This window comes from Phacochoerus africanus, chromosome 14 (genome assembly GCF_016906955.1).
Source record: "Phacochoerus africanus isolate WHEZ1 chromosome 14, ROS_Pafr_v1, whole genome shotgun sequence".
Lineage (NCBI taxonomy): Eukaryota > Metazoa > Chordata > Mammalia > Artiodactyla > Suidae > Phacochoerus > Phacochoerus africanus.
The window spans coordinates 45,847,825-45,864,973 of record NC_062557.1 but is presented as its reverse complement, the minus strand read 5'-3'; the positions used below and the strand labels follow the sequence as shown (position 1 = coordinate 45,864,973).

Below are 17,149 nucleotides of genomic sequence, written 5' to 3'. Positions count from 1 at the left end.
AAGGAGAAAACTGATTTATGTGAATTATTAGCAATCTTTACTACAGGGTCCATAAAAAAATAGACTGAGAGATCTTCAATGCCAAAAATAACAACAGATTACTATCCAAAATATATTAAGGACTTATAAATAATAAAAAAGACAGGAAATACAATAGAAAGGGCAGTGGATATGAATGAGAAATTTACATAAAAGAAATGCCTTATAATTAATAATCAATGAAATGCAAAGGAGAACAACTAAGAATGGGGAAAATTACTAAGTTTTATTTAACAAGATGAAGAAACCACGACCACCAATGAATAATGCAAACTCATTCAAGAAAGCAATTTGCCAGTATTTAGTGAAATCATGTACCTATATACTCCCTGATCCAAAAATCCAAAGAAATCCTTTGGTTTCTACTTGTTTTTTACTGGAACATGTATAAGAATGTTTTTTAGTGTTGTTGTGATAGATAGCAGGGAACTGAAGATAACTTAAATGTTTATCTCTGAGGGAATGCGATAAAATAAAATGTAATATTCTGCAGGTAAAATCAACTAAATGTATACAATATAGTACTGACTGAAACAATGAAACCTATAATACAATGATATTTTATATATAAAATATACACACTCAACACACCAAAATACAACAGGATACATATTTAAGCATATATATCACACACACCACTGTTTAAAAGGGAATGGGAGAGGGGATGATGAGATAAACTGTTAAATAAAACAAGAGCCTTGTGCAGGCTGGTAACAAAGGTGCCTTGGAATGAGAACTATGACTAACAATTCTCTATATGTTTCAAAAAAGCCTACTGCACGTTAGAAACGTCACAGTTCCAGAAAGACAACACACACGTGCAGAAGCACACAGATAAAGATGAAAACGTCATGAAGGATGCAGTCCTGAAATAACAATCTTATCTGTTTCAAGTGACGATTTCTCTGTGATGAAAAGACACAGCAAAAAGTGGGAGAAGTATAAAGCAAGTGTAATTTCTGAACTGCTCAAACGGAAAATACAGTCCTTTAACATTCACATATAGTGTAAGATACAGATTAAAGGAACACAACTCAGAACATGGTTCTCAATATTCTATGTTGCATCTGTCAAAAAGTGTGGTAGGAAAATATTTTACAAGATTTAGTAAAAACATTTATCATAATTAACACCTCTTCCAATTATTTCTTAATTCAGCAATAAAAGGAAAACTACAATTTTATTCCACTTATCTTCCCAAGAATATCATTAACCATGTTGGTAATATCCAGCGCACTTATAATGAATAGTTGAAGGTCTTCTAATTCTCCCCACACAGGCCAAATTTTAATGAAATATACTTGGTAATGTATTTTTTTTCAAAGACAAGCAACAGTTAGGCACCTAATATATAATCACAATGACCAAGTCAGGTGTGCAGCATCCCCAGTACAGACTTTATTAGAGTTCAGTTATAAATACACCATCTCTTGACACTGAAGATGTAGTTCTTGCAGATAAAGCCCCAAGACAGGAAATGAATCTCCTCCCAAATGCTGCTTCTTATCTTTCAAGTAACCTCAAATTATTACTAAACTAATAAAGTAATTTTGTTTCAGAAAGTGATCTGATCTATTTTATTTTCAGCTTTTGATAAATCCAAGAATGAGATGGGGGATTATTGCTTTTTGTCTGACTACACACACTGAAACACAACATGAAAATAAAGGAAAACTTTCTTTTAAGTGTTGGTGAAAACAGAATAGGCAATATCAAAGCTGTCAGTATATGAAGGACAAGCCCATGGTTTTAGAAAAATAGAAAGCTAATTTTGTTATTTAACAGCAAATTTAGAAGTAAAGTTTTTACCATCTTCTAATTAGAAACGTCAGTTAAAAATGTTAAATAAAAAGTGTACAATGAAATTGTATAGAAATCAAATAAAATAATAACACAAAAACATAATTATGGTTATTACTGCCTTCTTTATAGAAATTTACTCTAATATAATGGTTCTTAGCTAATGGCCACAACCCAAAATGGAGATCAAGATTTTATTAAAAAGTCACAAAAGGATTTCCTGTCATGGCGCAGCAGAAACGAATCCAACTAGGAACCATGAGGTTGCAGGTTCGACCCTTGGCCTCACTCAGCGGGTTAAGGATATGGTGTAACCATGAACTGTGGTGTAGGTCACAGATGTGGTTCGGATCTGGTGTTGCTGTGGCTGTGGCTGGCAGCTATAGCTCTGGTTAGACCCCTGCCTGAGAACCTCCATATGCTGCAAGTTCAGCCCTCAAAAGACAAAAAGACCAAAAAAAAAAAAGTCACAAAAAAGCCAGGCTATCACACATGACAGTCTAACACAAAGTGGAATGGAGACAGCACAAGAAACTTTCAGACAACTAATGATTAATGAAGACAGTTATTGCACACAAAGATATTATTTTTATTGTAGCAATAAAGCTACCATTTATTATACTCCTACCCTGTGCTATGTACTACACTAGACACTTAAAGTACCTCTAATCCTTAACATAAATGTCTAGATATTAAAGAGATTTTTTTTTTTAATGTGGAACTAAAACTAAGAGATTAAACAATTTGCTTAAGATCTCAGAGCTAGGAAAGCAATACAAAGCTTCTGGTTTAAGGTGGCAAATTAAAACAGGCTGCAGCCAACTCCTCTTTCAAACCCTTAGAGTGACAGAAAAGAAATTCATAATTATGCTAGAAAACAAGAAGGGGTACTTTCAATGGACTGGAGACTTGACAAAGATAAGAAACCCAGAAACAAGTCTGAAAGAAACAAACTGCCCACAGGTGGAATGCTAGAAAAGATGGGAATGGCCCAAAGGTAGGGGATACAAAGAGCAGGAAAAGACAAAGATAAATTAACTGGGGTTTTTGCATTGGAAGCAACAACACGGGTGATCCTTACATGGTGCTATTTTTGGAAAAGGTAAACACAAAGATTTCATTTCGGCCCTTGAGAATAGTGAACACAGGAGCTTGAGTCAGCCTGATGAAATTTTAGAATACCAAGGATAAAGAAAAAATCCCAACATCACCTGGGAAGCAAGCTGAGAGTGAAGATTACTTACAAAGAATCAGGCTAATACCAGGAACCTGTATTTGTAAATAGCGGCTGTAAAAGGAAAACAAAGTTCTGAAGGAAAATAATTTTGACTTGGAATTCTGTAGGGAGCTTATATTTCCAAGAGTGAAGGCAAAATAAAGACACATGTAGATCTGCAAGGATTCAAAAATTATCACCCACCAATACTCTCTAAAAGAATTAACTGAATAAGGGGCGTTCCCGCAGTGGCGCAGTGGTTAACGAATCTGACTAGGAACCATGAGGTTGCGGGTTCGGTCCCTGCCCTTGCTCAGTGGGGTAACGATCCGGCGTTCCCGTGAGCTGTGGTGTAGGTTGCAGACGCGGCTCGGATCCCGCGTGGCTGTGGCTCTGGCGTAGGCCGGTGGCCACAGCTCCAATTCGATCCCTGGCCTGGGAACCTCCATATGCCGCGGGAGCGGCCCAAGAAACAGCAAAAAAAAAAAAAAGTAACTGAGTAAGAGAAATGCAAATCAAAACTACCATGAGATACCACCTCACACCAGTCATAACGGCCATCATTAATAAGTCCACAAATAGGAGTTCCTGTCGTGGCTCAGTGGTTAACAAATCCAACTAGGAACCATGAGGTTGCAGGTTCGATCCCTGGCCTTGCTCAGTGGGTTGAGGATCCGGCATTGCTGTGAGCTGTGGTGTAGGCTTGCAGACGTGGCTCGGCTCAGATTCCGTGTTGCTGTGGCTCTGGTGTAGCCGGTGGCTACAGCTTCGATTAGACCCCTAGCCTGGGAACCTCCATATGCCATAGAAGCAGCCCTAGGAAAAAGGCAAAAAGACAGAAAAACAAAAAAAAATTAGTAAGTCCACAAATAACAAGTGCTGGAGGGGGTGTGGAGAAAAGGGAACCCTCCTTCACCGTTGGTGGGAATGTACGCTGGTACAACCACTATGGAGAACAGTATGGAGATACCTTAGAAACCTATACGTAACAACCATATGACCCAGCAATCCCACTCTTGGCCATATATCCGGACAAAACTTTCCTTAAAAAAGACACTTGCACCCGCATGTTCATTGCAGCACTATTCACAATAGCCAAGACATGGAAACAACCTAAATGTACATCAACAGATGATCGGATTAGGAAGATGTGTTATACACACATACACACACACACACACACACACACACACACACACACACACAAGGGACTACTACTCAGCCATAAAAAAGAACAACATAATGCCATTTGCAGCAACAAGGATGGAACTAGAGACTCTCATACTGAGTGAAATAAGTCAGAAAGACAAATACCGTATCACTCGTAACTGGAATCTAATATACAGCACAAATGAACATTTCCACAGAAAAGAAACTCATGGACTTGGAGAATAGACTTGTGGCTGCTGGGGGGGGGGAATGGGAGGGATCGGGAGCTTGGGATTATCGGATGAAAACTATTGCTCTTGGAATGGATTTACAATGAGATCCTGCTGTGTAGTTTTGAGAACTATGTCTAGAGACTTACATCGCAACAGAACAATGTGAGAAAAAAGAATGTATACATGTATGTGTAACTTGGTCCCCATGCTGTACAGTGGGAAAAAAAAATTAAAAAATTAAAATTAAAAAAAAAGAATTGAGAAGATCCTAATGAAAGTACAACGAAGTAGGATGCAGAAACCAACAATGCATATACTCTTAAAAAAAATACAAGCAACTAAAATCTCAAATGCAAAAAATATAAGTTAGAGAAAGAGGAAAAAACAGAAGAGGGAAACAAAAAACTGCCAAGGTTCAGAGTTCCCATGTGGCTCAGTGGGTTAAGGATCCAGCTTTGTCACTGCAGTGGCTTAAGTCACTGATGTGGCGCAGGCTCAATCCCTGACTTGGGAACTTCTGCATACCATGGATGTGGCCAAAAACCAAACAAGACAAAACAAAAAAACTCACTAAGGTTCTTCACTTGTCTAAGGATATGACTATTCTACACATCATTAGAATAATTTAATTATTGTGCTAAAATTTTAAGTGTAAACATTAATAGAACATAAAAGCCCAGAGAAAGTAAAGTGAAACAACCACCATCATCACAGCAACAAAAACTTAATCCAACAAACAGAAGAAAAGAGAAAACAAGAAATAAATAAGATTAATAAGAAAGTATAGGAGTTCCCGTCGTGGCACAGTGGAAACAAATCTGACAAGGAACCATGAGGTTGTGGGTTCGATCCCTGGCCTCGCTCAGTGGGTTAAGGATCCAGCATTGCCGTGAGCTGTGGTATAGGTTGCAGATGTGGTTGAGATCCCACGTTACTATGGCTGTGGCATAGGCCTGCAGCTACAGCTCCGATTAGAGCCCTAGCCTGGGAACCCTCATGTGCTGTGTGTATGGACCTAAAAAGACAAAAAAAAAAAAAAAAGAAAGTAAACAGGAAACATAAAATGACAGGAGTAAGTCCAAACATCATAATCAACTATTTAGAAGAACAAAACATCACTACATCCAAGAGACACACAAAAAAGTAACAAATGAATGAACAAAAATTCAGAAAAACTGAAAATAAACAAACTGAAGTCAAGGCAAAAAAAGGAACAACCACAGATACATTAAATGAATCTTCATGTAATTAACACAGTTCAAAATATATAAAAATAAAACATTTAAAAAGAAAGAAATCAACAAACAGTAATCATAGTGGAAAACTACTATACCATACTCAGAATAAAATCAAATAGATAAATAACAAGTGAGAAAGGGTGTAGACTTGAACAATACACTTAAGTCTGGATAGGGAATATAAACTCATTTTGAAGTCGGAGAGATACAGCCTATAGTAACCAAGAGGGACTGGCAGAAACCATAGCTAACCAAAGAGCATAAGCCCCACCTAAGGAGAGTCATATTTAAAAAAATTTTAAAGACTCACAACAGACAGCCAACTTGCTTATGTCCATTAAGTAAATGCATGAATATACATAGAAATATGAATATATATTCACAAATATGTATACAAATGTTTATTACAGTACAAGTATTGTAGCACTTCATTTAAAGAAAACAGAAAAAATTTTCATTTCAAATATTCATGGATCAGTCACAAAATCTGCATTGAGCCTCTAAGAAAATGTCAAGACATTACAAAAAGCGAAAGTTACATGGATCATGTTCCAGGCAAAATGCATTAGGATTAAAAACAGCAAACTGGAAGGAAATGGCTGTATCTCTAGAAGTTAAAAATACAATTCTAAATGATTCTTGCATTAAAAAAAAGAGAATCAACACAAAAGTTATGAACTACTTCTTTAAAAATATAAAATGAGGTTAGCAATAACAAAGCCTATGGCATACAAAGCAGGACTGTAGAAAAATTTATAGCCATTAATAAATTCCTTAGGAAAGAAAAAGATGTTCAACTGAAGAGTGTAAGAGAGAATAAACAAAGCACAAAGAAAGATTATATGGAAATAACAGAGATCAATGTAATAGAAAACTAAAAGATAGTGAATGACCAATAATCAAAAAGCGAATCCTTTGAAAAGGTAACATAACAGGCAAATTTTTGCCAGGTCTGATCAAGAAAAAGGTAGAGAGGGAGTGCCTGTCGTGGCGCAGAGGAAACGAATCTGACTAGGAACCATGAGGTTGTGGGTTCCATCCCTGGCCTCGAGCAGTGGGTTAAGGATCTGGCATGGCTGTGGCATAGGCCGGCAGCAACAGCTCCGATGAGACCCCTAGCCTGAGAACCCCCACATGCCGCGGGTGCGGCCCTATAAAGACAAGGACCAAAAAAAAGAAAAAAGAAAAGAAAAAGGTAGAGAAATAACAAACAACATCAGGAAAAAAAGGAGACATAATTACATTTAGAAGAGATTTTTAGAAAGCATTTTAGCTATTATTAAAATTCTCTACAAATATAATTCAAATCCCTAGAGAAATGAATGATCACTTAGGAAAACACAAATAACCAAAATTAGCTGAAAAAGTAGAAATCATAAAACATTTTTCAAAAAGGAAAAATCTGAAAGTCAGGAAACAAATGCAAAAGATCACTGTGCATTTTAAAATACTTAAAACATTTAAAAACATACCTTGTTAACTGTTCTACAGCAGAGGCTCTAAGATGTTTTGGCCTCTGGACACTTTTACATTCAAAATTACTGTGGACCCGGAGTTCCCGTCGTGGCGCAGTGGTTAACGAATCCGACTAGGAACCATGAGGTTGCAGGTTCGGTCCCTGCCCTTGCTCAGTGGGGTAACGATCCGGCGTTCCCGTGAGCTGTGGTGTAGGTTGCAGACATGGCTCGGATCCCGCGTGGCTGTGGCTCTGGTGTAGGCCGGTGGCTACAGCTCCGACTCAACCCCTAGCCTGGGAACCTCCATATGCCGCGGGAGCGGCCCAAGAAATAGCAACAACAACAACAACAAAAAAGACAAAAGACAAAAAAAAAAAATTACTGTGGACCCAAAGAGCTTTTGTTCATCTGAATTACACCCATCAATATTTACTATATTAGAAAGCAAAAAAAGTTTTTTTCCTTTTTTCTTTTTTGGCCACCCCACGCCAGATCCAAATCCAAGAAACGCCAGATCCTTAACTGTGCTGGGCCAGGGATCGAACCTTCATCCCCAGCACTCCCAAGACACTGCTGATCCTGTTTTGCCATAGTGGGAACTCCAAAACAGAAATTTTAAATATTTATCCATTTGTTGAAAAGCAGCAATATAGCCATTTCATATCAATAATGTCTTATAACAAATAGCTATACAAAACTATACTTTTTATTGCACTTACTTTAGTAAGAACAGTGTTTTATATTATTGCAAATCTATTTAACCACAGATTGCTGGAGTCTATCAAACTGTTCTGTGTTCAATTTGTTGCAATTCACATGTAATGCAGTATCTAGGAAACTCTACCATACATGTGTTAGAAAACGAGAGTTTAAAAAAAGCATGTCTTAATATCATCACGAAAAGTTTTGACTTTGCAGCCCTAATGAAAGGATCTTGAGGATACTAGAGTTATCCATATTACAACTGGAGAGCCACTGTTCTAGAAAAGAAAAAAGACAGAATGCTAAGCCAACAACAGATAAAAGAAAAGAAAACCAAAGGTCAGTGTGACTTAATAGCAAAAACATGTGGGTCTGTTTCTTTGGACTATTTTATTCTGGTCCATTGATTTTTTTTTCCCAATCTTGCTCCAAGGTGTCTTTTTTTTTATTTTTATTTTTTGGTCTTTTGTCTTTTTAGGGCTGTACCAGGTTAGGGGTCTAATTGGAGCCACAGCTGCTGGCCTACGCCAGAGCCACAGCAAAGCCAGATCTGAGCCATGCTGCGACCTACCCCACAGCTCACAGCAATGCCGGATCCCCAACCCACTGAGCGAGGCCAGGGATCGAACTTGCAACCTCATGATTCCTAGTCAGATTTGTTTCCACTGTGCCACAAGGGGAACTCCTCCAAAGCCATTTTATTTCACTGCTCTAGCACTGTAATGTCTTGATAAATGTAATAGGACAGAAAATAAGAAAACTAATATTTGAGAAATTACTGTATGTTAAGTATTGCTCTAAGAATTAGCCTATATGAATTAGCTCATGTAATCATCACAATAACACTAAATATTACTGTATTTTATCAAATGAAAGATGCTCTGAAATTGATGCTTTCTTGATTTTATATAAAAATGAGTCAATTCATATCAGGAGGGACAGCAAGGAATGGTAGTTCTCATCCTGTCATAATAATAAATACCCTTCTTTTACAGGAATTACTTGTAAATGCCCATTATCTATAATGAAAGAAAATGAATAGATAAAACTTCAACACACAATTTTTAGAGTTTACACATACACATACACACTTCTTCTTTCCAACCCAGTTTTGGACACACAGACAGTAAACTGTCCAATGTTCCCACAGGTAGAATCACTGTCACCACCATTAATGCTATGGATTCAAATGCTGACCATAGAACTGGTGACTTATATACTACAAGTGACAGTTGCAACAGTGACCTGATTTTTTTAAAATGGTAAAGTCTTGGTAGAGTTCTAACTAGAATAGGATACAATCTTCACTCAATCTATAAGATGGTCAAAAACAGGGGAAAATTTAGTCTATTTTTCACCACAGAAAAACAACTTAAAAAGTATTTAAAATTTTATTTTATAAAAAATACTTTCATTTATACTTTCATAATACTTTATTTTATAAAAAATACTTTCATTTCATGGCTCAGCAGAAACAAATCTGACTAGTATCCATGAGGACACAGGTTCAATCCCTGGCCTTGCTCAGTGGGTAAGGATCCGGTGTTGTCGTGAGCTGTGATATAGGGTGCAAATGCTGCTCAGATCTGGTGTTGCTGTGGCTGTGGTGTAGGCCAGCAGCTGCAGCTCTGATTCAACCCTTAGCCTGGGAACCTCCATATGCCATGCATGCAGTCCTAAAATACAAAAAAACAAAAAACAAAAAACAGGGAGTTTCCATCGTGGCACAGTGGTTGACGAATCCGACTAGTAACCATGGGGTTGCGGGTTTGATCCCTGGCCTTGTTCAGTGGGTTAGGGATCCAGCGTTGCTGTGAGCTGTGGCGTAGGTTGCAGACTCAGCTCGGATCCCACATTGCTGTGGCTCTGGAGTAGGCTGGTGGCTACAGCTCCGATTAGACTTCTAGCCTGGGAACCTCCATATGCTGCGGGTACAGCCCTAGAAAAGGCAAAAAGACAAACAAAATAAAACACAACAAAAAAAAAACCCTTCCACTTAATAGAAACAGAATATGCAAAACTGTTTGTGTTTATCTATAAAAAAGAACTTAGGTCCAAAACTCAGAATTATAGCTTTTTATCTGTATACAAGTTTAGAGAGATTTTAGCCATATGGATGGGGATCATGAGATACAACAGCGTATCTACAATATCTGGCCCACATCAAAAACTGGTGTCAGTAATACTCTCTTTCAATAACTGCTAAGTAAAAGCCACTTCATAAATTTCTCAATTCCCCTCTTAAAGCAATGAAAACTGTGGAATAAAACTATTCAAAAAAAAAAAATCAAAAAAACAACAAACCCCAAACTAGGAATTCCTATTGTGGCTCAGCAGGTCAAGGATCCAACACTGTCTCTGTGAGGATATGGGTTCAATCCCTGGCCTTGCTCAGTGGGTTAAGGATCTGGCATCACTGCAAGCTGCAGTGTAGGTTGTATATGTAGCTTGAATCCTGCATTGCTGTGGCTGTGGCACAGGCTGGCAGCTACAGCTCTAATAAGACCCCTAGCCTGGGAACTTCCATATGCCACAGGTGTGGCCCTAAAAAGCAATAAATAAAAAATAAAAACAAAACACCATTACAAACAAACTGCCTTTCAGAGGGAGTACATTATAATGTTTAAAAGCTAGACTTTGGATCAGACAGATCTTCTGGGTTCAAATTCTTCCTCTATTTACCTAGTATTCTGTGTGTGACATAGGTCAATTTACTTCTTGACAGCTTAGATTCCTTGGCATAAAATCTCTCCTTTTCCTTTGTCTTCTTCCCTTTTAAACATGCACAAATCATCTCCATCCCAGGAAAAAAACATCAAAAAGGAAATTTCCACCAACTCTCAACATTATTCCTTCTATCATCTCCATCTCCTCCTTTCTCTTCCCTTGTCAAACTCTTTGAACTAAGATCATGAATTAAATCAAAGGAGTTAATGATCATATAATAGAACAATAAAAGGAATGGAAAAGAAGACTGCAGAACTAAGAAAATACACTGAGGATGAAAATACCATTAATGGAGTTCCTGCTGTGGGGCAGTGAATTAAAAATCTGCATCGGCAGGAATCAAGAGCACTGAGGCTCCCAAGTTTGAGAAAATGACGAGCTTTTTGGTCACAGGAACTGGTCACATATAAGAGTAAATATAGGAGTTCCTGCTGTGGCACAGTGAGTTAAGAATGTGACTGCAGCAGTGGGTTAAAAGCTCCGGCACTGCGTTACTGCAGCTGTGGTGCAGGTCACAGCTGTGGATGGGATTCAATCCCTGGCTTCCATATGTGTGGGTGCAGACATTAAACAAACAAACAAGACATCATTAACAACACCAGTAGAGCTAATAATTAACTAGAAATAGCAAGAAGCAAAAAAGACATTTAAAATAATCATGATTGATGCAGAAAAAAAAAAGACAGTAATTCTCTCAAATATCTAATGCTTTCATTTTACCAGACTCTACATTTTCTTGATCCTTATCTTCTAAATTAACCTGTAATATACTAATCTGTTAGGTAAACTGTTTATCACCTTTTTCCTCCTGCTACAATGTAAGCTCCAGAAGGGCAATAGCTTTGTTTTATTTCACTTGCTGAGCAGGGAATCACTAAATATTTGTTGAATGAACTAATGAATGCACGACGATATGGAAGACGAAGGTGATTCTCCAAAAAGATAAAAGGTAAAAAACAAATGGATCAGAAAAAGTATTGATATGATGACAGTAAATTTCTATGAAATGAAAGAATAGTTATATATTTAGGGAAAAGGCAATAATGTATTCCCAGGGGGAAAAAAATAACTCAGAATGATTTGCACCAGGAGGTCCCTGGTGGCTCAGTGGATTAAGGATCCAGCATTGTCACTACTATGGCTCAAGTCACTGCTGTGATGCAGGTTCAATCCCTGGCCTTGGAACTTCCATTTGTCGCAGGTGCAGCAAAATAAATAAATAAATAAATAAAATTGCACCAAAACACACTGAACTTAAACGATATAAGGAAAATACTCAGAGTTCCCATCGTGGCTCAGTGGTAACGAACCCAACTAGGACCCGTGAGGATGTGGGTTCAATCCCTGACCCCACCCAGAGGGTTAAGGATCTGGCAGTGCTGTGAGCTGTGATGTAGGTGGCAGATGCAGCTCGGATCCGTGTTGCTGTGGCTCTGGCAGAGGCCGGCAACTGTAGCTCCAATTTGACCTCTAGCCTGGGAACTTCCATATGCCGTGGGTATGGCCATAAAAACCAAAAAAAAAGAAAGAAAGAAAGAAAGAAGGAAAATACTCACCATCTGTCCAAGCCAATAAAAAAAGTCAGTCATTGAAAGTTGGGATAAAATAACTATAGTATTGTACTTCCTTATTATAACATTCAGTCCAGGCAAAATGACTAATGTCTACGTGATTTTGAAATAAATTGTTATTGCAGAACTACTATATCCATTCAGATAGATTACTTAGGTGACAAAAGAACAGACAATCAATCATTCCTTAACAGCTAAGAATTTAGGAAATAATACTCCTATGACCACATGTTGAAAAACTACTCAACAATGAAATTAAGCTGAAGACCTCAGAAATGGAAAGGACTGACTGGTAAAAGGACTAGTAGTGTGCACTGAAACAAATTAAGTAAAAAACCAAGGAACACAAAATACAGAATACAAAAATGTGTATTCACTCAAAAAATTTAAGTTCACACTGATGCTAAAATAATTAAAATTTAATACTCATTTATGATAAAAATTCCTAGTAATCTAGAAATAGTAGCTAAAATTTAAAGCAAACATATTTAATTTAGAAATTTTAGAAGCATTTTTCATTAAAGTCAGCTACATAAAAGTTTGTTACGATCATTGCTTCTACTTATCTCTACATTGTAGCTTCTAAGCAATATAAGACGACACACTCATAATCATACAAAGAAATAAATGTGAGGCAAAAGAACTGCAAAGATAAAATTACCCTTATTTATAGACAATATGATTGTCTACAAAGGAAATCCAAATGGATCATCAGGTATACTATTAGAACTACACAGGTGCTAGAATTAAATCAGTAATAACAAAAACATGGAGTTCCCGTCGTGGCGCAGTGGTTAACGAATCTGACTGGGAACCATGAGGTTGCGGGTTCAGTCCCTGCCCTTGCTCAGTGGGTTAATGATCCGGCGTTGCCGTGAGCTGTGGTGTGGGTCGCAGACGCCGCTCGGATCCCGCGTTGCTGTGGCTCTGGTGTAGGCCGGTGGCTACAGCTCTGATTCAACCCCTAGCCTGGGAACCTCCATATGTCGCGGGAGCGGCCCAAGAAATAGCAACAACGACAACAACAACAAAGACAAAAGACAAAAAAAAAAAAAAACAAACTACTGAGATATCACCTCATACCAGCCAGAATGGCCATCATCAAAAAATGTACAAATAATAAATGCTGAAGAATGTTTAGAGAAAGGGAACCCTTTGTAATGTCAACCACTTTGGAGAACAGTATGGAGGTTCCTCAAAAAACTAAAAATAGAACTACCGTATGTTCCAGTAATCCCACTCCTGGGCATTTATCCAGACACAACCACAATTTAAAGAGACACATGCACCCAAGTGTTCAACACAGCACTATTCACAACACTCAAGACATGGAAGCAACCTAAATATCCACCAAAAGTGCATAGTGGAATATTACTCAACCATAAAAAAGCAGACCCAAAGATTTCAACACCAAACTTTATGTTCACCAAAACGTAAACATGGGAGAAACAAATAGGGTGTTGGGACTGAGATATATATATATATGTTACTATATATAACATATATAAACAAAGACCAAAGACCTACTGTACAGTATTTACTCAATACTGTATAATAACCTAGATGGAAAAAGAATCTGAAAAGTAATGGATACATGTATAACTGATTTACCTTGCTGTATGCCTGAAGTTAACACAACTTTTTAAGTCAACTATATTCCAATAAAATTACAAAATATAAATTAAAAGATTAGTTCACTGAAATCACTAAACAACAACAACAAAAAAACAATAGAAAAACGGTAAAAGCAAATCTTGGGAGGAGGAAGAAGTTCTGTTTTCCAGAGTTGCCATTTTCTTTTTTTCTGGCTGGACCCACAGCTTATGGAAGTTCCCAGGCCAGGGACTGAATCTGAGCCTCAGCAGCAACCCAAACCACTGCAGAGACAATGCCAGGTCCTTAACCCCTTGCACCACAGTAGGAACGCCACCACTTTCTATTACTGTATTTTTTTTTCTTTTTCTTTTTAGAGCAGCACCCGCAGCATATGGAAGTTCCCAGGCTAGGGGTCAAATTGGAGCTACAGCTGCCAGTCTATGCCACAGCAACTCAGGTTCTGAGCTGCATCTGCAACCTACACCACGGCTCAGGGCAGTGCTGGATACAAAACCCACTGAGTGAGGCCAGGAATCGAACCCACATCCTCAGGAATAATAGCCAGATTCATTTCTGCTGGGCCACAACAGGAACTCCCTTTTATTTTATTTTTATGGTCGCATGTGCAGCATATAGAAGTTCACGGGGGAGTTCCCGTCGTGGCGCAGTGGTTAACGAATCCGACTAGGAACCATGAGGTTGCGGGTTCGGTCCCTGCCCTTGCTCAGTGGGTTGACGATCCCGAGTTGCCGTGAGCTGTGGTGTAGGTTGCAGACACGGCTCGGATCCCGCGTTGCTGTGGCTCTGGTGTAGGCCCGTGGCTACAGCTCCAATTAGACCCCTAGCCTGGGAACCTCCATATGCCGCGGGAGCGGCCCAAGAAATAGCAACAACAGCAAAAAGACAAAAGACAAAAAATAAAAAAAAATAAAAAAATAAAAAAAAAGAAGTTCACCGGCCAGAGGTCACACTGGAGCTGGAGCTGCAGCCTACATCACAGCCACAGCAACACCAGATATCCAAGCTGCATCTGTGACCTACACCATAGCTTGTGGCAAAGCCAAATCTTAACCCACCAAGCAAGGCCAGGGTTTGAACTGGCATTCTCACAGAGATAATACTGGGTTTATAATCTGCTGAGCCACAATGGCAACTCCTCTACTACTCTGAATGTTTAGTTTTCAACTCAAAATTATGAAACATACAAGAAAACAAGAAAGCATGATCCACACACAGGATAAATGTGTTCAAAGAACTAAAGTAAACCATGTTTAAAAAAACTAAAGCATGAGAATAATGTCTCACCAAATAAAGAATACCAATGAAAAGAAATTACTTAAAAAAAAAAACACTCAAAAAAAAAAAAACACTCAAAAAAAAAAAAAAACCTATGAGTGGGAAAACAGAACAATGCTTGTGCATTGTATTTCAGACCAAAAAAAGGCTTTTAAAAACTAATTCATCCATGTGCCAACATAAATAACTGGCTAAAATCGCACAGATTTAACCAGAGAGTCACAAAGCAACTTTACATCTATGAGGACTCATGATTAATAATCACCATTTCTTTCCCAGTACAAAAATTCCTACTTCATCTCATCTTCATAATCTGGATTATCTCAGCCATTCTGTAACATTCTTACCCTAATGGGAGAACAGAATTATCTTGCCATTGCTCCCATTCCTAAAAAAATTCTATCATTTAGTGTCCTTTGCTCTTTTCTTCCATTTTCTTCCATTTCTATTTCACTCATGGATAGCAGGTTACAGGATAAATTTTTAGCAAAACCACACGATTACTTAAAATCTTTCACTGCTTATACTGTTACTAGGTATATTCAGTATCATGAATTTCTAGGAATTCAGTCTAGTAGCATATGAGAAGTGTAAAATATTCTTAGCCATCATTAGAATAACCCAAATTTCCCGCCATTTGCACAATTAATTCACTGTAATGGCTATATAAAACTGTCATTTACTCAAACCATTTTTTAGATTATATCCAAAAAAATAGGAAATTACAAAATAATAACTGCTGAAAAACCATAACTAAAAACACTTTATTGAACAAATGTACTCTAATGTTCAGAGAGATTAAAATTATTAACTTTTTCTTATCAATAGCAAGCCAAACAGGTTTCTTTTTTTTTTGCCTTTTTTTTGTCTTTTTGCTGTTTCTTTGGGCCGCTCCCGTGGCATATGGAGGTTCCCAGGCTAGGGGTCCAATCGGAGCTGTAGCTGCCAGCCTACGCCAGAGCCACAGCAACTCGGAATCCAAGCCTCGTCTGCAACCTACACCACAGCTCACGGCAACACCAGATCCTTAGCCCACTGAGCAAGGGCAAGGACTGAACCCGCAACCTCATGGTTCCTAGTCAGATTCGTTAACCACTGAGCCACGAGGGAACTCCAATAAACAGGTATCTAACTAAAGAAAGATTCGCTTTTGATTAGGAAAAATGGATATGAAGACTACTATATTTATTCAAGAAAGTGGTTTTTTTTTTTCTTTTTTCTTTTTACAGCTGCATCTGTGGCATATGGAAGATCCTGGCTACAGGCTGAATCGGAGCTGCAGCTGCAGGTCTACCCCACAGCCACAGCAATGCCAGATCCAAGTTGCATCTGTGATCCACGCCACAGCTTGTGGCAACACTGGATCCTTAACCCACTGAGTAAGGCAGGGATCAAAACCAAATCTTCATAGACACTATATCTGGTTCTTAACCTGATGAGCCACAAAAGGAACTTCAAGTGTTTTTAAAAGGTTGGAATTAAAGTAGAGAAAGATTAATAGAGAAAGTAGTAAAAGTACATCATGTAATGTGATAATTTGCCAGTGTTTCTAACTTTGGGAATATACAATTACAGTCACGTATGTTTTAAAGCACTAATTTCCTTCTGTTCTTCAAAATTATAACAATGAAATAATACAATTTTAAGGAGTTCCTGTTGTGGATCAGCGGAAACAAATCTGTCTAGTATCCATAAGGATGCAGGTTCGATCCCTGGCCTTGCTCAGTGGGTTAAGGATCTGGCGCTGCTGTGAGCTGTGGTGTATGTCACAGACATGGCTTACATCCCGAGTTGCTGTGGCGTGGTGTAGGCGGCAGCTATAGCTCCGATTTGACCCCTAGCCTGAGAACCTCAATGTGCCATTAGTGCGGGCCTGGAAAGAAAAAAAGAGACTGATTTTGAGAAAAAGAAAAAAGTGCATACTGTCACCAAAAAAAATACAAACCAATTTTCATTTTCTAATTATATATGCATATAGTTTTATACACCCATACATATATGTTCCATTATGTATTCTGCTTATTTCATCTTACTTCATGCTTTTAAATAGTCCTAATAATGTTTCTTCCTATGTCTTCTATCAGATGAAATGTGTTTCTTCCTTTTGTCTTCTTTTTCTTAAGTG

At 38.1% G+C, this 17,149-nt stretch overlaps 1 protein-coding gene across 3 annotated transcripts in view; it reads right to left on the bottom strand.

Moving 5' to 3' along the window:
- NSRP1 (nuclear speckle splicing regulatory protein 1) overlaps window positions 1-17,149 on the bottom strand; it is a 57,568-nt gene that overhangs the window by 31,515 nt on the left and 8,904 nt on the right. The gene's annotated exons all lie outside the window — the stretch shown is intronic.